This window comes from Nerophis ophidion, linkage group LG10 (genome assembly GCF_033978795.1).
Source record: "Nerophis ophidion isolate RoL-2023_Sa linkage group LG10, RoL_Noph_v1.0, whole genome shotgun sequence".
Lineage (NCBI taxonomy): Eukaryota > Metazoa > Chordata > Actinopteri > Syngnathiformes > Syngnathidae > Nerophis > Nerophis ophidion.
In genome coordinates this window covers 35599269-35626503 of record NC_084620.1, presented here as the reverse complement: position 1 = coordinate 35626503, position 27235 = coordinate 35599269, and the positions used below count along the sequence as shown (strand labels likewise).

Sequence of the window (27235 nt, the reverse complement as noted above, 5' to 3'; positions counted from 1 at the left end):
TTGTGGCGGTCCGCTCCCTGTACGATCAGTGTCAGACCTTGGTCCGCATTGCCGGCAGTAAGTCGGACACATTTCCAGTGAGCGTTGGACTCTGCCAAGGCTGTCCTTTGTCAACGGTTCTGTTCATAACTTTTATGGACAGAATTTCTAGGCGCAGTCAAGGCGTTGAGGGGTTCCAGTTTGGTGGGTGCAGGATTAGGCCTCTGCTTTTTGCAGATGATGTGGTCCTGATGGCTTCATCTGGCTGTGATCTTCAGCTCTCACTGGATCGGTTCGCAGCCGAGGGCAACGCGACCGGAATGAGAATCAGCACCTCCAAGTCCGAGTCCATGGTTCTCGCCCGGAAAAAGGTGGAGTGCCATCTCAGGGTTGGGGCGGTGACCCTGCCCCAAGTGGAGGAGTTCAAGTACCTAGGAGTCTTGTTCACGAGTGGGGGAAGACTGGATCGTGAGATCGACAGGCGGATCGGTGCGGCGTCTTCAGTAATGCGGACATTGTACCGATCCGTTGTGGTGAAGAAGGAGCTGAGCCGGAAGGCAAAGCTCTCAATTTACCGGTCGATCTACGTTCCCATCCTCACCTATGGCCATGAGCTATGGGTCATGACAGAAAGGATAAGATCACGGGTACAAGCGGCCAAAATGAGTTTCCTCTGCCGAGTGGCGGGGCTCTCCCTTAGAGATAGGGTGAAAAGGTCTGTCATCTGGGAGGAAATCAAAGTAAAGCCGCTGCTCCTCCACATCGAGAGGAGCCAGATGAGGTGGCTCGGGCATCTGGTCAAGATGCCACCCGAACACCTCCCTAGGGAGGTGTTTAGGGCACGTCCAACTGGTAGGAGGCCACGGGGAAGACCCAGGACACGTTGGGAAGACTATGTCTCCCGGGTGGCCTGGGAACGCCTCGGGATCCCCCGGGAAGAGCTGGACGAAGTGGCTGGGGAGAGGGAAGTCTGGGCTTCCCTGCTTAGGCTGCTGTCCCCGCGACCCCACCTCGGATTAGCGGAAGAAGATGGATGGATGGGTTGAGTTTTATGTTGCCCCGATGTGGGAACTGAGCCGAAGATGTCGTTGTGGCGTGTGCAGCCCTTTGAGACACCTGTCATTTAGGGCTATATAAATAAACTGCGATAGATAGATTGATTGATTGATTGATTGATTGATTGATTGATTGATTTCTGTGGCAGCATTGGAGAAAGTTGTACATGTAAACAAACTACGATGAGTTCAAGGATCGCCGCTGAAATTAGTAGGACAAAACACTGCTTCCCATCAGTGAAGCATGTTTAACATAAAAAGTGGGATTTCTAACAATTAAGAAGGTTTGTGTCATGTTTGTTTTCCTAAAAAAAATATATTAACACATTTTTTTTTTAATCATCTTTTTCCATTTTCGCACATCTGTAAAATAGGTCCAGGGAGCCACTAGGGGGGCGCTAAAGAGCCCGTTCTAAGGCAACTTATATCTCTTCTCTGTGCAGCGGGGCCTCTGATTAACTATTGAAATGTACAAACACGCACCAAAAAGTGTTGACATAAAACACACTGTCATCTCGCCCAGGCTCGCGCTCTCACTCAAGCAAAGCAAAACAGCCTGTCATATAAAACATTTTACGATGAATATTTTAGTGGCCAATGGCGGCAGGTTAAAAGCCAACATCGAGCGCGTGTGTCTTCGCCACGCCAGATTGTTTGGTTTAAGCCCGCCGCTCGCCCGACCTCCCACCTAATACTTCACTGGCAGATTTACTTTCTTTTTCGCCATTTGGATATATGACTAAATCCTGCCGGCTTTATCCAGATGGTCACTATCCAGTATGTCCAAAAAAAAAAAAAAAAATTGCAATAAAAGGCAAAAAGAGGATTCACTCAGACTTTAATATTCAAGCATAATACTTATGGCGCACTTCTAAAGGAGGGTATATTTAACCTAGAAAATAGCGATTGAGGAAAATGGGGAGCTTTAAAGTGTGATTAAGAGTGCACAGCTCAGGCAATGAACCCAAAGTGAACCGGAAAAGGACACAAGGTGGGCAAAAAAGGCCTTCGACTCTCTGAGGAAGGGCTGCATTGAAGGTACTGTATGTAGGCTACGGCTGCATCTTTGCATATGTGCGTCTCTCCGGCCCTGCATTCCTCTTTTGTGCCTTCGACATGCTCTTACGCTTCGGTTTCGTCTTTTTCCACGCTGCGATGTCATGATCAATTTGCCACTTGGCACATGACGGCCTCCAGCGCCTCTGAGGATTTGGAGGACTTTTGTGTGCAATCGCAGCCTGCCTGCCTTTCTCTCTCTCTCGCTCTCTCTCTCTCTCTCTCCCACATACAAAAACGCCGATTTGTATTCTTATCCAGCTTTGGGCACGAAGCAGAGCGGGACTATGGACCCATCGCTGGCCTTTTTTCGTTCCAGTTCATTGTTTGGACGGCAAATTGCGTTAGTCTTATGGTGAGCAAACACCAACTGGAGACGGCTCTTTGCCGGTGGTCTTAAAAGTGATCTGGATGCCTAAATGTGTTTGCATGAAAAAGCAGTGAAAAAAAACAAAAACATCTGGCTTCGCCGAGCTCATTCCCTCATGTAGCAAACGTTTGATGCATACCCAGTTGATGTTGTATTTTGAGCCAATACAAAGTTTTATATTATATTTAATCAAGATTAGTTATGTGTGTATTTTTTTTTAAATGATGTCTCCTAATTTTGAAGTACCGTATTTCCTTGAATTGCCGCCGGGGCGCTAGTTAATTTAAAACTTCTTCTCGCTCCTGCGCTTATCAAAGACATGCAGTAAAAATTTGAGTGTGATGTAAGCTTGGACCTTAAATCCTACTGAATAGCTCTTAATCTTCTTCCCTTTATGCCATTTCAAATGACCGGTATTGAAATCAGCCTCCTCCATTTTGAAAATGATGACAGGGGAAGTGTCACTTGTGATGTCACAAGTTTGATCAGGCGGTAATACAAGGCATGCGCTAATTATTTTGGGAAGCGAGTTCGACCCGGCAATAATTCAAGGCAGGCGCATACCATATGCCCTGCGGCAATTCAAGGAAATACGGTAAACAGAATTGCCCTTTTTAATGATCTTTATTCTGGTCTATTTTTTTTCATAATTAATCACAATTGCTGTCCAAATGGTTTGTTTACATGCTTTTTTTAACTTTTCTTTGCTGTATGGGCTTATTGTACCCTAATTAGAATAGAAACTAAAAATCATCTTTTGATATGATGTACTTAGTGCATAAGTACACAAACGTGTACTGCATGTGTAGCGACATGCTAATTTTTATTTTTACACTTTTTTTTTTCTTCCAAATTCCACTGTATGTTATACTCCTCTGACACCACCAGATAGCAGTATAAGTGCCCATATGTCGGCATAAGACCCCAATTCAGTAGTGTACACAATGTTGGAAATAAGAGCTAAAAGGTGCTGTCCACGCATGTGGCCACTAAGGCCTTTAAAGTTAAAGTTGTAGTTTCCACTGATAGTCACACACACACACAGTAGGTGTGTTGAAATTACTCAATGCGTTTGACCCATCCCCTTGTTCCTTGGGGGGAGCAGTGAGCAGCAGCGGTGGCCACGCTCAGGAATCATCTTGGTGATTTAACCTCCAATTCCAACCCTTGATGCTAAGTGCCAAGCCGAGAGGTAATGGATCCCATTGTTTTTATAGTCTTTGGTATGACTCGGCTGGGTTTTGAACTCACGACTTACCGATCTCTAACCACAAGGCCACTGAGCAGGTTGAGTACAATTCTAACCCGTAGGAAACTATTGTTGACATATTTGCCCTTTCCGTAAAAAAATGTCCTGTATTTTTGGCCAAAGTTGTTTATTTGTTTTTTCAAACAGGGCTTTTTTCACGTCAAAATTTAAATTTTCAATGTCCAACCAATTATTTCACAGGTGTACGATCCACTGGCAGTTAAACTTAAAGTTAAAGCACCACTGATTGTCACACACACATACTAGGTGTAGTGAAATTACCCTCTGCATTTGACCCATCCTGGAAGGTGAGGGGAGCAGTGAGCAGCAGTGGATGCCAGGCTCGGGAATCAATTTGGTGATTTAACCCCCGGTTCCAACCTTGGATTCTGAGTGCCAAGGGTTCGATTTTATTATAGTCTTTGGTATGACTCAGCCGGGGTTTGAACTCAAGACCTACCGATCTCAGCGCAGACACCAAAAGGCCGCTGAGCAGGTTGAGTAGCATTTTAACCCGGGGACAAATGTGGACATATTTGCCCTTTCCATAATTTTTTTTTCCTGTATTTTTGGCCATAGTTTTTTTTTTTTTTTTTTTTCAGACAGGGCTTCTTTTACATTAAAATTTAAACTTGCAATGTCCGACCAATTCTTTCACAGGTGCACAATCCACTGGCAGTTAGTAGACATTACTCAGAAGCCAAAGAAGACATGTTTCAATCTTCTTCTATCAAATATGTAAGGTTGTTGTTTTCTTTAACCCATATGTGTCAAAGTCAAGTCAAATTAATTATCTATGGCCACCAGGTATGATATTTGATTAGTATTAGAACCGGCCCGCTGTTTTGCACGCACTAATACTCCCATCAGTGTTGGCGCTAGGAATTTTCAGAATGGGGTCCCAGCCTATTAAGTCATAAAAATAGGGTTCCACAGTAATTTTTAGTAACTTCTTTGAGTTTTAGTTTATTTTAAACATGCAAGCTTACAAACATTTGTAAGCGTTTTGAAAACAAATGATGAATGTATGCATTATCCTGTTATATCTCACATTCTATATTGTGTTTTGGAAAAAGGTTGTCATAAATGTCATTTAAAAAAATAATCCCTCAAAAAAACAACACATTTTTATGCATTTGTAAATGTATTCAGTTAAAAACATTCATTCACTTTCTTCTTTCCGTCTATGTCATTTTTTTTGTTATTTTATTTTATTTTAATCTTCTAATTTTTTCTCCCATCCCCCCCCTCCCCTTGTTTACCTGTATCTCACCTTTTTTGTAAGGGGCGCTGGAATCCGGCAGACCCGTCACCGATCCTGTTCTGTCTCCCTGTAATGTTTGTCTGATCTTGAATGGGATTGTGCTAAAAATTTTAATTTTCCTGAAGGAACTCTCTTGAAGGAATAAATAAAGTACTATGTAATCTAATCTAATCTTGTGACAATGTTTCACTTCATTTCTGTTAGTTTTTCGTGTTTTTGTATTTACTTCCTGTTCAGTGCTCTTATTTTGTTGTATTTCCTGTTTTATTCACGGAGCACTGTTTTTCTCTTTTCGCTGATTGGCAGCGGTTCACACCTGCTGTCAATCACACTAGTGTCTATTCATGTTTCACTCGAGCACTCCTCAGTGCTCGATGATAATATTATGTTGAGAACCTTTATCTGCACGACTGCTTTATGTTTGCTTTTGTTATTTTCTTATGAGTATTAAATATTCTTACCTTCACTCTACTCTCCTGGATTCTTGCATACTCGGGGACACACAACTGCAGCCATGCGACATCCCAACAAATCTAATGGATCCAAACTTTACCGCTGCCGGTAATTTTGTCTATATTTTTGTTGTAATATTTTCAGAATGTGTTTGTTCTATTTTTGGCCAAAGTAAGACAAAGAAAACAATCTGAAGTTGTATTTATTTTTTCAGATTTGCACATATTTTCTTCCATGCGGCCCCTGAGCTAAAATGAGTTTGACATCCCTGCTTTAACCTATTGAATACTTTTTGATTATATATATCCCAGTCATCAATTAGTATAAATTTGCATTACATTAGTTTAGACCTGATCTGATCCAATGGCCAACATCTTTAAAAAAACATTACATGTTTGAAAATCTGGACTAAAGATTATCTACGAATTTGAGCAAAAAATTAAGTACGAGTCCAAAACGTTTTTTACACTCGCCAAAAACATCATTACTCTTATGTCCCATTTGGCTTTAAATACCATTTAAATTGAACAGGATTTTTCCTGTGTTCAAAATTGCGTGGCGGCCGCCTTCGGCTAATTTTGATATCACTCATCACAGCGTGAAGCCCCGACTGTGTTGATTGAGCAATTGATGTCCCTTTCCGGCCCGGCAGCTATGTTTTTTTAACTGCAGTTGCAGCGGTGCGCCACTATCGAGGCGCTGTATCGACCTGAAGCAAGTACTGAAGAAGAAACAGATCCAATCGAGTTTTTGGGCCGTAACAGGGGGATTTCTGCCAGCATGATACGGAGGGATCACTGGACTCCTACAGAACACTCCAGACAAAACAATAATATATATTAATTAATATATATTTGGTTTTACACTGTATTGAAAAAAAAAAAATGAAAATGAATTTTACCTTTGCAACCTCATTATACTGTTGGCTAAGTTGTATATTCATAAATGTACATTTCTCAATACCCGACCTGTTTTTTGTGCCTTTAAAAAAGATTTATAACCCTACATTAAAACACTCTACCTCTAACAACCCAAAAGCCGTGAAAATGATGATGCTGTGTTCCAAATTTAAGTTATTTACTGAGATTGAGTGAGCCTATGGCTTTGCACTTTGTTTATTTTATATATATATATATATATATATATATATATATATATATATATATATATATATATATATATATATATATATATATATATATATATATATATGTATATTTTGCATTTTATTTTAGTTACATTGAATTTACAACTCCCTGGCGCTGTTTTGTACAGGTTTTTATACTGTTTTCTACTGTTTTTATACTTATTTTGATTATTATTTTCAACTGTTTGTAAATGTTGAAATTTATAAATAAGGTTTATAAAAATAAAAAATGTGCCGCTAATCATGTGACCGCCTGGCTCTGTTTGATTGGTGAAACGGAGTCAAACTGTCAGGACTTTGGCGTGGATTCATTTTGCTTCTTCGATGCAGAGAGGATATGGGACGAGTCAGACGTGAGTTCAGGTGCATGATTAAATTTATTTATACACTATAATCCAAAACAGGAAAACAAAGGGCGCGCACAATGGCGGATAAACAAACTGGACTGTACTCAAACAAAAACAGCACAATGGCATGACTATATACAAATGAACAAAAGACACTAACTGTGGCACAAAACAAACCAAAAACTTGCACTGAGGCATAAATACAAAAACTTTCGTGGAGTGGTCGAAACAACAAACAGCATGGCATGAAGGTCGGTACATGAAAACGTGGTTTAGGTCTCAGAAGGAAAGGTAGGTAAAGCAGTATGCAGTCGCAATATGCAGGCATGAAGGCAGAATGCAAAGTTCCAGACCGATGGACAGAAAGTAAATGACTGAAATAGTAGCTGTGGTAATGAGAAACAGGTGCGGGACTGAGGACAGGGGCATGACAGGGTGGGAACTAATAGATAGCCATGGTGACAAAGAAAACAAGGAAGTGCAAACGCAAGAGCTGAATGTCCAAAAAACTAAACATAACATGATCAAACATAAGACCTGCTTCACAGGCATGACACGAGCGTCACCAGTGACTGCATGTGATTGATCTTACTTTGAAGGTCTGTCTGACAAACCAAAACAAACAAAGCGAGCATTAACAGATCGATAAAAATCAGTAGCGAGTAGCGAGCTGAATGTAGATAAATGGAGCGGAGTAAAAGTAACGTTTCTTCTCTATAAATATACTCAGGTAAAAGTAAAAGTATGTTGCATTAAAACTACTCTTAGAAGTACAATGTATCCCAAAAGTTACTCAAGTAGATGTAACGGAGTAAATAAAGCGCGTTACTACCCACCCCTGCGTAACGGGCAGTTAAAATGTAATAATTAATGGTAAAAAGAGAACATGAAAGTAAAGAAAACAAATCAGTTCCGGATTACTAATTCTACACAGGTACAAATTGCCAAAGCACTTATTAGCCTGTGTCCTAAAACTGTGGATTTTTGAGTTCATTATTTTTCGGCTGTGGGAAATGGAGTAAATGCTAAATAGCCGCTCTAATAATCCACTGAAGCAAGAACATGCTGTCAAGGACATTTGCAATTCAACAACTGTCATCAGCGCTAATGCGTGCTGTGCCAGTCCAGCAGAAATCTTCTATTATCATTCTGCTTTCATCTGCAGGTTGATGCTGCCGCCTCTGCGTGTATGTGTGTGTGTGCGTGTGTGTGTGTGTGTTATTAGGCTGGCTGCTGCCTATTGTACACCGACGTGTGCAAGTCGCCTCATTTGCTTACATCGTACTTCACAATAGCCCTCCTCATCCTCACGCCGTGTGTCCGTCCCCGTCTTTAAAGGCCTACTAAAATGAGATTTTCTTATTTAAACGGGGATAGCAGGTCCATTCTATGTGTCATACTTGATCATTTCGCGATATTGCCATATTTTTGCTGAAAGGATTTAGTAGAGAACATCCACGATAAAGTTCGCAACTTTCGGTGCTAAGAGAAAAGCCCTGCCTATACCGGAAGTCGCAGACGATGACGTCACATGTTGATGGCTCCTCACATCCTCACATTGTTTTTTATGGGAGCCTCCAACAAAAAGTGATATAAGGACCGAGAAAACGACAATTTCCCCATTAATTTGAGCGAGGATGAAAGATTTGTGCTTGAGGATATTGATAACGACGGACTAGAAAAAAAATAAAATAAAAAAATAAAAAAGTTAAATAAAAAGAAAACGCAATTGCATTGGGACAGATTCAGATGTTTTTAGACACATTTACTAGGATAATTCTGGGAAATCCCTTATCTTTCTATTGTGTTGCTAGTGTTTTCGTGAGTTTAATATTACCTGATAGTCAGAGGAGTGTGTCCACGGCCGGGTGTTGACGCCAATGTCTCAGGGAAGTCGACGGTAGCTTTATGGGCGGCACAAGCTCAGCTGATCTCCGGTAAGAAGCGACTTTTTACCACAATTTTCTCACCGAAACCTGCTGGTTGACATTCGGTCGGGATCCATGTTCGCTGTGATCCATAGTAAAGTTTCACCTCCGTAAATTTTAAACAAGGAATCACTGTGTGTTTGTGTGGTTAAAGGCTAAAGCTTCCCAACTCCATTTTTCTACTTTGACTTCTCCAATATTAATTGAACAAATTCCAAAGGATTCAGCAACACAGATCTCCAAAATACTGTGCAATTATGCCGTTAAAGCAGACGACTTTTAGCTTTGTGTGTGCGCAACGCTCATATTTCCTAAAAACCTGTGACGTCAAGCGTACACGTCATCATTACGCGACGTTTTCAAGAAAAAACTCCCGGGAAGTTTAAAATTGCAATTTAGTAAACTAAAAAGGCTGTATTGGCATGTGTTGCAATGTTACGATTTCATCATTGATATTTAAACTATCAGACTGCGTGGTGGGTAGTAGTGGGTTTCAGTAGGCCTTTAATGTCCTTTCCTCTGCTGTGTTTCTGCAGCCAGCAGGTGCAGACTCCACTTTTACTCTTCCGTTTAATTGAATAATGCATCCCCCAGTATAAAATCTCCCCTCATTAAAATGGCCCATTGTGGATGAAAATGCCGAGGCAGGCACTTTTTCCACATGCGAGCGTAACTTAATTTATCCGTGTACCTCCAGTAATGAAGTAGAAATTGTGATTTGACCAATGGGATCCGATTCATGTGTTTGCCGACACTTGTAATGGCTAAATGAGCAGGTTGTTAGGACAGATATTAGCACAGTAGATGAATCTTATCTCCAGTGATGGCCAGAAGCAACGCTTGGCTTAGCTACATTTACCAATAGCGTGGCGTAGCGTTGCTACTTTTTGATCCGGTGGTGATTTCTGTGGTTTAGCTATTTTTAGACCCAAGTAGTGACATAGCGTTCATCATACACTACACGCTACAAAGAGAGAAAATGGACTGGACTAGGAAGAACGTAATTTTTATTTTTTGCAAATATGAATTAACTTTACATCAAAAAAGTTGGCACAGGGGCATTTTTTTCACTGTGTTACATGGCCTTTCCTTTAAAGCAGTGGTTCTCAAATGGGGGTACGCATACCCCTAGGGGTACTTGAAGGTATGCCAAGGGGTACGTGAGATTTTTTTTTAAATATTCTAAAAATAGCAACAATTTAAAAATCCTATATAAATATATTTATTGAATAATACTTCAACAAAATATGAATGGAAGTTCATAAACTGTGAAAAGAAATACAACAATGCAATATTCAGTGTTGACAGCTAGATTTTTTGTGGACATGTTCCATAAATATTGATGTTAAAGATTTCGAAGAAATGTTTAGAATTAAGTTCATGAATCCAGATGGATCTCTATTACAATCCCCAAAGAGGGCACTTTAAGTTGATGATTACTTCTATGTGTAGAAATATTTATTTATAATTGAATCACTTATTTTTTTAACAAGTTATTAGTTATTTTTATATCTTTTTTTCCAAATAGTTCAAGAAAGACCACTACAAATGAGCAATATTTGGCACTGTTAAACAATGTAATAAATCAGAAACTGATGACTTAGTGCTGTATTTTACTTCTTTATCTCTTTTTTTCCACCAAAAATGCTTTGCTCTGATTAGGGGGTACTTGAATAAAAAAAATGTTCACAGGGGGTACATCACTGAAAAAAGGTTGAGAGACCACTGCTTTAAACAACACCCAGTAAACGTTTGGGAACCGAGGAGACCAATTTTTGAAGCTTCTCATGTGGAATTATTTCCCACTCTTGCTTGATGTACAGCTTAAGTTGTTCAACAGTCCGGGGGTCTCCGTTGTGGTATTTTAGGCTTCATAATGCCAAGCCACATGTTACAACAGTGTGGCTTCATAGTAAAAGAATACGGGTACTAGACTGGCCACAGACAGACCAGTCTAGTACCCAGCGTGCCGGCCCAGCCAAACAACAATATATGCAATACAAGTTTGCAAGCATACTTGATCAACAGCCATACAGGTCAAACTGAGGGTGGCTGTTGAAACAATTTTAACACTGTTACAAATATGCGCCACACTGTGAACCCACAACAAACAAGAATGACATACACATTTCGGGGGAACATCCGCAACATAAACACAATGGACGCCCCTGTTTATTTCAGCAAGACAATGCCAAGCCACGTGTTAAAACAGCGTGGCTTCATAGTAAAAGAGTATGGGTACTACACTGGCCACAGACAGGACAGTCTAGTACCCACACTTTTTTACTAGGAAGCCACGCTGTTGTAACACATGGCTTGGCATTGTCTTGCAGAAATAAGCAGGGGCGTCCATGAAAATGTTGCTTGGTTGACAAGTTATGTTGCTCCAAAACCTGTATGGACCATTAATGGTGCCTTCACAGATGTGTAAGTTACCCATACCTTGGGCACAAAAAACACCCCCATACCATCACAGTTGCTGGCTTTTGAACTCTGCGCCTATTATTAAATAAAAAAAAAAAGCATGTTTCAAGTTTGTGTTTATTGCAATAAACAGGCAAAGATAAAACAATTTCAATTTGATTAACGTATATTCCGGACTATAGGGCGCAGCGATATATAAGCTGCACCCACTAAGGTCTAGAAGAAGAAAATATGTTTCCATATATTAGCCGCAACGCGCATATATATATATATATATATATATATATATATATATATATATATATATATGTTGTGAAATAAGTAATTTACACAGAAAGATTTTGTCCATTTTATTTACGTACCTTAACTGTTTCCAATAGGTGTCTGTAACACGGAAGTAAAAGAGCTATTCAAACAAAACAGAAGTCATCGTCATGGACCCACTAACTGTGGAAGCCAGTTCACCAATCAGCTAAACCAAATCAATAAATCCACAGAGACGTATTGGTGAAATCACTGAGGAATTTGTGAGACTGAAAACAATAAACAAAATAAATTCATCGTAAGTTAATAATACTCACACTCATAAACGTGTTAGCATATTAGCTAATGCTAACGACGTTAACTTCACTTTATCGCTATAGCATGTACAAATATGCATGGAAACACTCCTACATACATCACACATTAGACCGTTTAAGTAAGAATTGTTTTAATTATTTGTTTAAACTTACAATTGTTACTTGGAGTGGCAAATGAAGAATCCATACAAGTGGAAACGCTATTGACGATTAGAAGATGGAATGGAATGATTTTGGTTTAAAGCTTTAAACAGCAGGAAATGCGGTCCCCATTCACCCAACAGCACCTGCAGTGAGCGAACACGTCCAAAAGATGGCGCCTTAGCACCAACAAAAACACACATTTTTAATTTATTTGCATATGTTTCATGAAAACTATTTACATTGTGGCCGTCAGTGAAGAAAAATCTATAAATCAGCTGCACCGTTTTATAAGACGCAGGGTTCAAAGCATAGGAAAAATGTAGCGCCTTATAGTTCAGAATTTACAATATCTGTTTAGTGGTAAGTTGTACATTAAGTTGAGATACTGAACTGTACATGGCACATTGATGTAGCAACCTATTGTTTTCCGTGTAGCTCGCGATAATTCTCTAAGAAAGCTTCCCCAGTAACTAGGCTACATTTAATACATTTAATAAAGAATAACTAGTTATGGAGGTCTTTCTCCTCTGGGTTCTTTGGACTACCAGTCACCAACATCATCCCTCCTTTTGAGCTAACAATAATGTTTATTTTACTATAAATGTGTTAGATCTCGCAAAGTCTTTGTGTGCTTTTCAGCAATTGTCTTTTTCTTTGATCGAGCACATGAATGGTTTTGATCGAGCACATGAATGGTTTTCCTTCAGAGTCGTCTGTCTTGCTCCCCTCGTGCTTCGCCAACCGCCATCAACAATCACCCCCTCTCCTTCCCGACTGCTCCCTTTAACAGAACGACAAGGTGATCAGACAAACACTCTCAGCTCTGTCATCGACACACCTGCCGCTGATCTCGAAGATGGTCCTGACACACCCCGCTTCGCTGCAGGTCCACAGGCCACGCTCCTCCCCCAAAAACACACACCAGTAGCTTCACTTACTACATTTTCCATGTAGCTTGCCCATTACCATATTTGCCAACCCTCCTGATTTTCCTGGGAGACTCCCGAATTTGAGTGACCCTCCCGAAAATCTGCCGGGGCAAACATTCTCACGAATTTCTCCCAATTTCCACCCGGAAACAATATTGGGGGCGTGTCTTAAAGGCACTGCCAGTAGCGTCCCCTACAACCTGTCGTCACGTCCGCTTTTCCACCGTACAAACAGCCACACATAATATATGCAACACATGTAAGTGAATGCAAATCAGACTTGGTCAACAGCCATACAGGTCACACTGAGGGTGGCCGTATAAACAACTTTAACACTGATACAAATATGCGCCACACTGTGAACCCACACCAAACAAGAACGAGAAACACATTTTGGGAGAACATCTGCACCGAAACACAATATAAATACAACAGAAGAAATACCCTGTAGCCCTTGCACCACTAACTCTTCCGGGACGCTACAATATACACCCCCCTCCCCCATCTCCCGAATTCGGAGGTTTAAGGTTGGCAAGTATGCCATCACCTCTTATCCCCAAATATGTCCTTGTTCATAATGCTGTTATTCACTGTACTTCAATCAATTAAACTTCATTCATACAGCCCTTAATCACAAGTGTCTCAAAGGGCTGCATAAGCCACAACGACAAATCCCAAATCAAGGTGAGATGTACCTTGCGAGGTATGAACTTAAATGAATAAAATAGAATCCGAATTCACAAAAAATGCATTCACATTTCCAATCAAAGATAAGCCATGAACAATCAGGCTATCAAAGTTATTTGTTCTTTCTGGGGTTTTTCTTTTTAAGTTTTTGAAACAACTTTTCTTTCAGTTTTGTTGCTTGCAAATCCTGCGGTATGACCTCAAATGGTACCACCTCGCTCTGGTTTGGACATGCATTTTTCTCATTAGTCCAGGCTAATGAAAGCGCTACACAGCAAAAAATAAACATAACACAAAGAGAAATGTATGTTTAATTTATCAAACCAAATGCAGTTACCCCACTTAGAGCAATTTGTTAAGCATTGGTTTAACATTTCCTGCTACTTTTGTAAATTAATGAGCGAACGCAAGCAGAAAAGTACAAGTCTTAGAAAAAAACCTTATATGGACTTTTTCTGAGGTGATGCAACGTTACACTGCCAAAAAGATGTCGGTGGAGGCTAAGTGTAAGACAAGAAATGGCTTACATGAGCTCCGCCAGAGGAATTTTAATGATCCAGAGGTTTACAAAAAACGGAGAAAAAAAGCCTGAGCAACAGACGGTGCTCTTCTAAACCGCAGACGTGAACTGACATACTGCCGTGTGCAGACACTAATGTCTCCTTGCTGCATCACACACCATGCAGATGTGAGCCGGAACGCTTCATCTGTATCAGACTTCAATGAAAGTTGAACTGAAATTAATACAAAACCCAAAAGTAGTGAAGTTGGCACGTGGCTTGGTATTGTCTCGCTGAAATAAGCAGGAGCGTCCATGATAACCTGTATGTACCATCTATCCATCCATCTATTTTCTACCGCTTATTCCCTTTGTGGTCACGGGTGGCGCTGGTACCTATCTCTGCGTGGAAATTACAAAAGAATATAACAAGTTTAAACATTTTAAGAATCTTTGTCATCTACCCAGAAAATACACTGTGCATTATACCGTGCAAATCACAGAACAGAGACACGCGGCAGGCTTACACAGACACACATGTATCCACAAAAAATATACGCCACACACACATACCCCACCCCCCATCTGACGCCCTTGACACGAATCCCTTAGGGGTGATGGACAGCTGGACAGCGCCTGAAAAGGTGCAGCCTTCCACCGTAGCTCCCACTCCCTCCCCTCTGTTGCAAGTCTCCAGATGTATGTTGTAATATGTATATGTGCTTCACTATGTTCTTTTTCCCACTCCAGATTGTATCTAGATTGTATTTTTTTACTCATCCTCCCACAGCGTTTACCCTTTTCCCATCTTTTACGGGGCACCTTGCTCCTCTTCTGTAACCCTGTACACTGTTTGTCTAATCTTGAACGGGTTTGTGCTGAAAACAAAGTTTTTTTGTACTTGTGCAATGACAATAAAGACCTACCTACCTACCAAAGGTTAATTTAGATTTACAAGGTGAAACTAATATAATGAAATAGGCTCATAACATGCAACTCAATATATTTCAAGCCTGTATTGGATGTAATTTTGATAATTATTGATTACAGCCTATGGAAACCTTGAAGTGGAAATCTGAAAAATTGCAAAGCTGTGATCGTGAAATGATTAAAACTTTGCAACTAATGAGTTTATACCACATATTAATTTCCCATTTGAAGTTGTATTGCTGAAACAAATGAACTTTTGCACTATATTAACATGTCTGGAGTTTCACCTGCACTTAATGTAAAAAAGTGTATTTTACTGAGACCATTATTTTGTCAGACAGGATTTAGTGTGTCGCGCTTCTATTGTGAAGGCCAAAAGTGTACAGCTGTTCTTCAGGGCTCTTCACCACTGCTGTGTTTTGAAGAGAGACGAGGCTGTGTTCAGATAAAAAAAGCCTGTCAAGTTCTTACTTGGCTGCCTTTCTTCACATTGAGCATGCTCAACTTCTGGCATGATCTCTCTTGACAATTAGTATTAGTTTCTTGTATTTATTCATAATCCCTATTCAGCGCTGGCATTTTTGTTTCCATTTCCTGTTCGCCGAGCTTTCTGTCTTCCTCACATGTCCCCGATTGGCAATCAGGACACACCTGTTACTAAATGGCAATCGCAATGCTTTTTATGCTTGCCCTGTCCTCCAGATCATTCTTTCACAGTCTGGCTTGGGTGTTGTTGTTTGTGACCCCAGGTTGCAAAGATGGCAGGCGAAGTGCATGTAAAATATATTTTACAAAACAAATACCGTATTTTTCGGAGTATAAGCAGCTCTGGAATATAAGTCGCACCTGCGGAAAATGCATAATAAAGAAGGAAAAAAATATATATACGTCGCACTGGAGTATAAGTCGCATTTTTGGGGGGAAATTTATTTGATACAATTCAACACCAAGAATAGACATTTGAAAGGCAATTTAAAATAAATAAAGAATAGTGAACAACAGGCTGAATAAGTGTATGTTATATGATGCATAAATAACCAACTAAGTAGCTGCCTGGTATGTTAACGTAACATATTATGGTAAGAGTCATTCAAATAACTATAACATATAGAACATGCTATACGTTTACCAAACAATCTGTCTCTCCTAATCGCTAAATCCCATGAAATCTTATACGTCTAGTCTCTTACGTGAATGAGCGAAATAATATTATTTGATATTTTACGGTAATGTGTTAATAATTTCACACAAAAATTTCACAAGTCGCTCCTGAGTATAAGTCGCAACCCTGGCCAAACTATGAAAAAAACTGCGACTTATAGTCCGAAAAATACGGTAATAAAGAGTGCAGCATGGAAGTGCACGGGAAGCATTTAGGTGCAAAGCAAAGCAAATAGCCCGATGATGATTTGGAGGACAGGGCCGTCATATACAACATCTTAATAGGCAACCAGGAACATGGATGTCCTGATTGCCAATCAGGGACAGGAGATGTAGCCAGACCGGAGTTGTAGTGGAAGAAAAGAAGAAAACAGGAAATACAAGTAAGAGCCTTGGACAGGAAGTAAGAAACTAAAAATTGTAATAAGATATCATGCCATGCATCATTTCTTAAAACTCATTTGTATACTCTTGCCTTTAAATAGACCCCCCTTTTAGACCAGTTGATCTGACGTTTCTTTTCTTTTTTGCTCTGCCCCCCCTGTCCCTCGTGGAGGGGGTGGGGCACAGGTTCGGTGGCCATGGATGAAGTGCTGCCTGTCCAGAGTAGAAACCCGGGGTGGACCGCTCGCCTGTGCATCGGTTGGGGACATCTTTGCGCTGCTGACCTGTCTCCGCTCGGGATGATTTCCTGCTGGCCCCACTATAGACTGGACTCTCACTATTACGTTAGATCCACAATGGACTGGCCTTTCACAATATTATGTTAGATCCCCTCGACGTCCATTGCACCGGTCAAACTACAAGAGGTGGCGGGGAGGGGGGTCACCCACATCTACGGTCCTCTGCAAGGTTTCTCATTGTCATCCAATTAAGTTGAGTTTTTCCTTGCCCAAATGTGGGATCTGAACCGAGGATTTCGTTGTGGCTTGCGCAGCCCTTTGAGACCCTCGTGATTTAGGGCTATATAAATAAACACTGGTTGATTGATTGATACATCTTACCTTAAGCGTGATTGTTGCAAAATGAGTAAGTATTGTGTTTTTGTGACATGGCTGCGATGAAATGTGTGAGCGGTGTTGGATCGGATGACTGCTGTTGGCATGTCAACGGCGACAATAATGTTTAAAAAGAGTGTCAGACTTTGTGTCTCTGTCTGCATTGCTGCAAAAATGAATTATTTTAGCACCCAAATGAGACACTGAAAGTAGCTTCTTTTTTTGGTCTGGTTACTACCGTGCATGTTCAGGGTTTCTCCTTTATGTATCTGTTTAGCGGCGCCAGGGCTAAATAGAATAATCGCATGAATCGCATTAAAAATGAGAGTCTTTACGTGGAAACAAATTAAAGTAATATGTTGTATGCATGGATATTATTTATGCACTATTGACTATCCATCCATTTTCTACCGCTTATCCGTTTTGGGGTCGCGGGCGGTACTGGAACCTATCACAGCTAGATTAGGGCGGAAGGCGGAGTACACCCTAGACAAGTCACTTCATCGCAGGGCCAACACAGATAGACAGACAACATTCACACTCACATTTATCCACTAGGGACCATTTAGTGTAGCCAATCAACCTATCCCCAGGTGCATGTCTTTGGAGGTGAGAGGAAGTCGGAGTACCCGGAGGGAACCCACTCAGTCACGAGGACAACATGCAAACTCCACACAGGATGATCCCGAGCAAACGAAGCATAATGATGCAATACCTACAAACAGCTAGCCTAAATAGCATGTTAGCATCTGACCGAATACGCCTGATTGGCACTCCAACAAGTCAATAGCATTAACAAAGCTCACCTTTGTGCATTCACGCACAGAATAAAAAGTTTGGTGGACAAAATGAAACAAAGAAGGAGTGGCATAAAACACATCTTTCTGTGGCGGCGTCAGAGAAAGTTGTACATGTAACGCCAGTAAATTTGGCGCTTGCCAAATACTCTCATCAGTGAAGCATGTTTTGATATAAACAGTGGGATATCTGAAAATTAGGAAGGTTTGTGTCATGTTTGTTCTTCTACAGAAACCGTAGTAAAACAAAAAAATATATTTTTGTCTAATGTTTTTCCATTTTCACACATCTTTGAAAAAGCTTCTGGGAGCCACTTGACCCCCGATTTAAGTTATATCCAAATTGCATTTCTATGGTATTGATCCTTGAGAAAAAAATTTAAAAAATGCTTTCTGAGTCATGACAGGTATTTTTTTTTTCATCCAGAAGCATACTAGAGCCAACATTTATACAGTAGAGGAATCGCAGGGGTATGAGAAATCTCCTTGTGCATTCCGCTATTTCGCGATTCAACTCTCCTGCTGATGTCCGGCTCGTACAGATTCCTCGGCGACTTGACCTTGCCGCGCTCATGAAAAGAACACTCCAGCGCCACCTGTAAGACGCACCAAAAGCACGCGCAAGGCGAGGTTGAACGCGGCAACGACGACAACAAAAAGACGCGAGTGAGCTCATTCTTTGCATAGCAGCAGCAAAGGATACCAGACTGACAGCAGGGATAAAGACAAACAGTGGCTGCTGACAGAGGAGGGACACGCCCCCTCCAGACACAACTTTTTCCACTCGCCGCCTCTTTTGCATGTAAAACCTGACACCAAAACATGTCTGGTTGCGTAAATAGTCCAAATTGCACTGCAGCGGTTATGAAGCTAAACCGCCTGGAGCCTCTGAGCAGTGTTTTTCAACCGCTGTACGGCGACACACTAGTGCGGCGTGAAATATAGTCTGGTGTGCCGTGCGAGATTATCTAATTTCACCTATTTGGGTTAAAAAATATGAGTAACCGTGTAATACTCTTCCATATCAGTAGGTGGCAGCCGGTAGATAATTGCTTTGTAGATGTCGCGTACAGCGGGAGGCAGCGTAAAGGTAAAAAGGTACAGTATCTAATGCTTAAACCAAAAATAAACAAAAGGTGAGTGCCCCTAAGAAAAGGCACTGAAGCTTAGGGAAGGCTATGCAGAATGAAACTAAAACTGAACTGGCTACAATGTAAATAAAAACACAATGCTGGACGACAGCAAAGACTTACTGTGGAGCAAAGACGGTGTCCACAATGTACATCCGAACCTGACATGACAATGTCCCCACGAAGGAGGATAAAAACAACCGAAATATTCTTGATTGCTAAAACAAAGTAGATGCGGGAAATATCGCTCAAAGGAAGACGTGAAACTGCTACAGGAAAATACCGAAAAAAGCCACCAAAATAGGAAAAGAGCAAAAAACTCAAAATAAGTCAGGGCGTGATGTGACAGGTGGTGAAAGTACACCTACTTTGAGGCAAGAACTATATTGAGGCATGCTTGGTTATGGTTTAAAGTCATATCCAACAATTGCTACGATGACTTTTTACTGTCAACTGAGTTTTGTTCTTTAATAATTTCTGCTAGTGGTGTGCCTCTGGATTTTTTTCAAAGCAAAAAATGTGCCTTGGCTCTAAAAAGGTAGAAAATCACTACCTCAGAGCATAGACGCCGAGCACCCACGTGGGATTGATGGCAACTATCAATCTTTTAAATGATGTTTGAAAAATCAATCTTGTTGTTGTTAATTTTGTGGACCGGTTACTAGAGTAAATAAATCATGAATCATATTGTCTATAATTAACAAAGCCTAATCAAGATTTCATTGTACCCGAATCTAATATAATGACACCGACATCCGGACTTAGCTCACACCAACCATGAGCAAATGAAGGGCACACTTAATCAACAGCCATACATGTCACACTAAGGGTGGCGGTATGAACAATGCCAACACTGTCATAAACATGTGCCGTATAGTGAAACCACACTAAACAACAACAACAAACACATGTTAGGAGAATATTTGCACCGCAACACAACATAAAGACTACAGAACAAATTCCCAGAATTCCCTGCAACACCAACTCTTCCGGGACACTACAATATAAACAAACGCCATTGGTGGATCCACACCTAACATCCACTGTGATGATACAAAGTACAAGAGTGTATCTAGTCGATACTACTATGATTACATGGATATTTTTTAACGTCACAAAACCTTCTATTGTTTTAAAATAATATATGTTATGTTTATAAACTCAGGAAATATGTCCCTGGACACATGAGAAATTTAAATATGACCAATGTATGATCCTGTAAGTACTTGGTATCGGATTGATACCCAAAGTTGTGCTATCATCCAAAAGTAATGTAAAGTATCAAAAAACAGAAGAATAAGTGATTATTAAATTTTAACAGATGTGAATAGAACATGTTTGAAGAGAAAGTAATCAGATATTAACAGTAAATGAACAAGTAGATTAATAAAACATTTTCTACCGCTTGTCCTTAATAATGTCGACGAAATAATAGAATGGAAAATGGCACAATATGTTACTGCATATGTCAGCAGACTCAATTAGGAGCCTCTGTTTGCTTACTTAATAATAAAAGAGAAGTTGTTCAGTATGTTCACTATTTTATTTAAGGACTAAATTGCAATAAGAAACATATGTTTAATGTACCCTAAGATTGTTCATTAAAATAAAGCCAATAAAGCAATGTTTTGTGGTCCCCTTTATTTAGAGACCTGGAACCCTCATTGTTTATGACCAATGTATGATCCTGGAACAAGTTGGTATCGGATTGATACCTAAATGTGTGGTATCATTCAAAACTAATGTAAAGAATCAAACAACAGATGAATAAGTGATAATTAACTGGAGTGTAGATAGAACATGTTTAAAGAGAAAGTAAGCAGATATTAACAGTAAACGAACAGGTAGATTAATAATACATTTTCTACCACTTGTCCTTAATAATGTTGACAAAATAATGGAAAGGAAAATGACACAATATGTTACTGCATATGTCAGCAGACTAATAAGGAGCCTTTGTTTGTTTATTTACTAATAAAAGACAAGTTGTCTTGTATGTTCACTATTTTATATAGGAACAAACTTGCAATAAGAAACATTGTGACGTGTCGCTGGCATCGTGGTGACAAGTTGTTCTCTCGTGGGTGCAGCGTAGGATGGAACACAGCGTGAGGGTAAGGATAATGATTTATTATACACTACGAAAACAAGCTACGAACAAAAAAACACTTGCACAAGGCACTAAAGACAAAACAAACAGAACTAGCGTGGAAGCTAGAATGAACAAAAAGCGCTAGTCTGTAAACCAGAGACAAGCAAACAAACAAAACAGCTTGGCAGCTCATCGTATAACAAAAAGTATTTTACCACAATGGGGAAATGCGACGTCCTCTGTTGCGTGAAGCAAACTAAAGTCCGGGGACGAAAGGCAAACATGGACAGGCATATATAGGGGCAGAAATCATCAGGGGCAGGTGCGCGTGATCAAAAACAAGGAACAGGTGACACTAAATGCGTAACTAGGCAACCAAAACAAACCAGGAAGTGCCACCAGGAACTAAGGAAGTCAAATACAAAAGAGGTTGTGATAACAAAACAGAAACAAGACAGAACATGAAATGGTCCAAGACGTGGACCATGAAACATATGTTTAATGTACCCTAAGATTTTTTTGTTAAAGTAAAGCCAATAATGCAATTTTTTGTCGCGCGCAACAGCAGACGACTTGCACGGGATTCGTCCAAAAAGCTGTGAAATAACAACACTCGAGTCGAGTGAAATAACTTCTCGCACAACAACTATCGTCTCCTAAGGGGAAGATCGAGTGTGGTGGCTCCAGCTTATCACAAAAGATGTAATTACTAAAACATTTTCTTTCCTTTTGTACTCACTTTTTAACACGGAGCCTTTTAGACTGTAATTAGCGACCACTGAGAGGATTCAAAAAGCGAGAAAAACTAGTTTTTTTTGTTGTTTTTTTGTTCTGGCGCGTCTTAAGCCCCCGCCTTAGGGAAGACGTCTCCTCCTCACCAGAGAGACTTCACATAACTTATACCGGTGTGCACCACCGGCTGCTAGTAAAAGCAGACGTGAGCGTGGGAAGGATGAGATGCTTCTCCTGCGAGCGTCGTTGGTTTTTAAGCACCACCTTTTCCATCTTTAACAGACCCGGGCGTCCTCAATAAGTGCTCGCAGGCCTATGTGCGCTGATATGTGGCACATCTTGTGGCTTTATTAACAAGTGGCATCGCACTCTTTCTCGCGCCCGTAATGAAAGCCGCATGCACTTCTGATTTCAGCCTACTTTACTGGCACGCAAAAAATAGGTTGCATTGCCGCAGCTCAGACAGATGGCCCTCACGGAGGTACTTCTGTTGCAACGTATTGCCTACTCTCTCCTAAAGAATAATATAAAAAAAGAGAGTCGGTGCGTATTTAAAGGCTGATAAAATGAGGGCTGATAATTACATCCTACTCGTGTTGTCCCGATATTTTGGTACTGGTACCGGTACTAAAATTATTACAAATATTTTTCGGTACTTTTTTAAATAAGGAGGACCACAAAAAATTGCATTGTTGGCTTTATTTTGGTACCGGAACCAGTACCAAAATTATTTTGATACTTTGCGGTCCTTTTCGGTCATTTTCTAAATAAAGGGCACCACAAAAAATGGCATTATTGGTTTTATTTTAACAAAAAATCTTACAGTACATTAAACATATAATTCTTATTGCAAGTTTGTCCTTAAATAAAATAGTGAACATACAAGACAACTTGCCTTTTATTAGTAAACAATCAAACAAAGAATCCTAATTTAGCTGCTGACATATGCAGTAACATATTGTGTCATTTTCTATTCTATTATTTTGTCAACATTATTAAGGACGAGCGGTAGAAAATTAATTATTAATCTACTTGTTCATTCACTGTTAATATCTGCTTACTTTCTGTTTTAACATGTTCTATCTACACTTCTGTTAAAATGTAATAATCACTTATTCTTCTGTTGTTTGATACTTTACATTAGTTTTGGATGATACCACAAATTGGTGTATCAATCCGATACCAAGTCGTTACAGGATCATACATTGGTCATATTCAAAGTTCTCATGTGCCTAGGGCAGGGGTCGGCAACCCAAAATGTTGAAAGAGCCATATTGGACCAAAAATACAAAAACAAATCCGTCAGGAGCCGTAAAAAAATAAAAGTCATATTACATACAGATAGTGTGTCATGAGATATAAATTTAATTATGATTACTTAAAGGAAACTAAATGAGCTCAAATGTACCTACAAATGAGGCAAAATGATGCTATATGTAAATATAGCTAGCCTAAATAAAATGTTAGCATCCATTAGCTTGCAGTCATGCAGTGACCAAATATGTCTGATTAGCACTCCACACAAGTCAATAACATCAACAAAACTCACCCTTGTGCATTCATGCACAAAGTAAAAATGTTGGTGGACAAAATGAGCCGGAAAGAGAAGTGGCATAAAACACGTCTCAGAAAGTCGAAGAAAGTTATACATGTAAACAAGCGGTGGTGAGTTCAAGGACCGCCAAATTTCATAGGACAAAACGGCGCTCGCCAAATACTCGAATCAGTGAAACATGTTTAATATAAACAGTGTGCTTTATAACAATTAGATAGGTTTGTGTCATGTTTGTCCTCCTACAGAAACCATATTAAAACAAACACATTTTTTTCCCCTCATCTTTTTCCATTTTTGAAAAAGCTCCAGAAAGCCACTAGGGCGGCGCTAAAGAGCCGTATGCGGCTCCAAAGCCGCGGGTTGCCGACCACCGGTCTAGGGACATATTTCCTGAGTTTATAAACACAACATATATTTCTTTCAAACGAAAGAAGATTTTGTGATGTTAAAACATATCCATGTAATCATAGTAGTATCGACTAGATACGCTCTTGTACTTTGTATCATCACAGTGAATGTTAAGTGTGGATCCACCAATGGCAATTGTTTATATTGTAACGTCCCGGAAGAGTTGGTGCTGCAGGGATTCTGGGGATTCAAATTCTGGGAATTTGTTCTGTAGTGTTTATGTTGTGTTGCGGTGCAAATATGCTTCCAACATGTAAAAGTTTGTTGTTGTTGTTTAGTGGGGTTTCACTATATGGCACATGTTGGCATTGTTTATACCGCCACCCTTAGTGTGACATGTATGGCTGTTGAATAAGTATGCCCTTCATTTGCTCATATGCAGTATGATCTAAGTATCTGTTTGCATGCTATACATCAGTTTTGGATGACACCAAGAATTTGGGTATCAATCCGATACTAAGTCGTTACAGGATCATACATTGGTCATATTCAAAGTCCTCATGTGTATTATAAACATAATATAAATGTATTATGATATAAAAAAAATATCGACGGTATTAAAATTATCGATGTAATCTAGTAGTATCGCACCTGTACTTGGTATCATTACAGTGGATCCACCAATGGCGTTTGTTTACATTCTGATGCCTGTGAGCTATGGTGTGGAGCAAGGGTCACTAATGTGGTGCCCGCGGGCACCAGGTCACCCGTAAAGACCAGATGAGTCGCCCGCTGGCCTGTTCTAAAAATAGCTCAAATAGCAGCACTTACCACTGAGCTGCCTCTATTTTTTAAATTGTATTTATTGACTAGCAAGCTGGTCTCGCTTTGCTTGACATTTTTAATTCTAAGAGAGACAAAACTCAAATAGAATTTGAAAATCCAAGAAAATATTTTAAAGACTTGGTCTTCACTTGTTTAAATAAATTCATTTATGTTTTTACTTCGCTTCTTATAACTTTCAGAAAGACACTTTTAGAGAAAATATACAACTTTAAAAATGATTTTAAGATTTTTAAACACATATACCTTTTTACCTTTTGTATTCCATCCTCTTTTTTCCTGACAATTAAATCAATGTTCAAGTATTTTTTTTTTTTTATTGTACAGAAAAATAAATACATTTTAATTTAATTCTTCATTTTAGCTTCTGTTTTTTCGACGAAGAATATTTGTGAAATATTACTTCAAACTTATTATGATTAAAATTCAAAAAAATTATTCTGGCAAATCTAGAAAATCTGTAGAATCAAATTTAAATCTTATTTCAAAGTCCTTTGAATTTCTTTTAAAATTTTTGTTCTGGAAAATCTAGAAGAAATAATGATTTGTCTTTGGATTTTAACCTATTTAAAACATGTCATCAAAATTCTAAAATTAATCTTAATCAGGAGAAGTTACTAATGATGTTCCATGAATTTTTTTTTTTAATTTTTTTCAAAAAGATTTGAATTAGCTAGTTTTTCTCTTCTTTTTTTCGGTGGGATTTTGAATTTCAAAGACTCGAAATTGAAAATAAACTATGTTTCAAAATTTAATTTTCATTTTTTTTTCGTGTTTTCTCCTCTTTTAAACTGTTCAAGTAAGTGTTTTTTTCATCATTTATTCTCTACAAAAAACCTTCCGTAAAAGAAAAAAAATGTACGACGGAATGACAGACAGAAATAGCAATTTGTTATATATATATATATATATATATATATATAGATTTATTTATTTAAGGTAAATTGAGTAAATTGGCTATTTCTGTCAATTTATTTAAGTGTGTATCAAATTGGTAGCCCTTCGCATTAATCAGTACCCAAGAAGTAGCTCTTGGTTTCAAATAGGTTGGTGACCCCTGGTGTGTAGTGAAGCATGTTTAGCTATTCCTCGTCCTGCAGGGATGATGCTTGTAAGAAACTTACTTTATTTGTCGCCATGGAGGCGAGGATTAGTAAATTAGAAGTAGTTTAAAAACTGCAGATTATGGATATACTTTAGCCATGTCTTAAAGCACCTCCTCCTGAGGGCGTTTCAGTGTTATAGCTTCACCTTTATCGTTAGTTTTTAAGCCAAAATGCGTCCGTTCTCCCTTTTCTGTCTACACACTGTGTCTGCTTGTAAATACTCCGTGATTTTGCGCTGCCGAACATGCTCCTCTGCTCGTAAAACTAGCAATGACAAGATGCGACGACAACGGGTACTTTTCAGAGGCGCTATAGTACCGAATATGATTCATTAGTATCGCTGTACAATACTAATACCGGTATACCATACAACCATAGCTTGAACCGTGCATGCCTTCTGATTTCAGCCGACTTTACTGGCGTGCAAAAAATAGGTTGCATTGCCGCAGCTCAGGCAGATGGCCTTCACAGAGGTGCTTCAGTTGCAACGTATTGCTTATTCTCTCCTAAGCAATAATACAAAAACGAGAGTCGGTGCGAATTGATAAAATGAGGGCTGATGATTACATCCTACAGGCACACCGTTACGCTTTATGTGTATCAGCAGTCAGGAAGCTGATGTTAAGCCAAATGTATATGTGAGACAAAATGCAGGCAATGCCGGGAAAGGCTGTCTAGACGGTGCAGGGCGAGCGTGGCTGGACTGGAGAGCCAGGTGCTCTGTATAAATGCTCCCATTAGAGATTGGACCTGGCGCTTGTTTGAATAACATTCAAACATGAAGGCCTGCTGTTTATCCAACATTGATCCCCACATCCATTACGGCTTGATGGAGCGAGCTTTGTCAGTACCTGCCATTACTGGTAATCCATACCTGATACCTTCTTGTTATGAAGGCTCATTTTAAAACTTTAATAGCACGAGGAGCACGGGTGGCCATTTTCACCTCAAGTGGGGATGTTCTTTCCTGCTGTACTTTTGTCCGTACCTGCTATGGCTGTTATTATGTTTCTATTTTGAAGCCTCATTGATATGCACGATAATACGGTATATCGGTATTAGTATGGTACCGCGATACTAATTAATAATTTTAGTTACTATACCGGCTCTGAAAAGTACCGGTCCGCCATCTCCTCGTCGTCACTTCATGCCATTGCTGGTTTATCAGCAGAGGAGCATGTTCGGCAGCGCACAATCACAGAGTACTTACAAGCAGATACATTCTGTAGACAGAAAAGGGAGAACGTACACATGTTGGCTAAAAAAACTATCAATAAAAGTGAAGTTATAACACTGAAACACCCTTTAGGAAGAGGTGCTTTAAGACATGGCTAGCTAGCTAGTGGCTAAAGTCGATGAGCAGTTTTTTAGCTACTTCTAAATCACTAATCATCGCCTTCATGTGGACGAATAAAGTACGTTTCTAACAAG

The 27235-nt window shown here is 39.7% G+C and overlaps 1 protein-coding gene across 3 annotated transcripts in view; it reads right to left on the bottom strand.

Moving 5' to 3' along the window:
• The window catches only part of pcdh7b (protocadherin 7b), a 264981-nt gene that overhangs the window by 207325 nt on the left and 30421 nt on the right, over positions 1 to 27235 (bottom strand). The gene's annotated exons all lie outside the window — the stretch shown is intronic.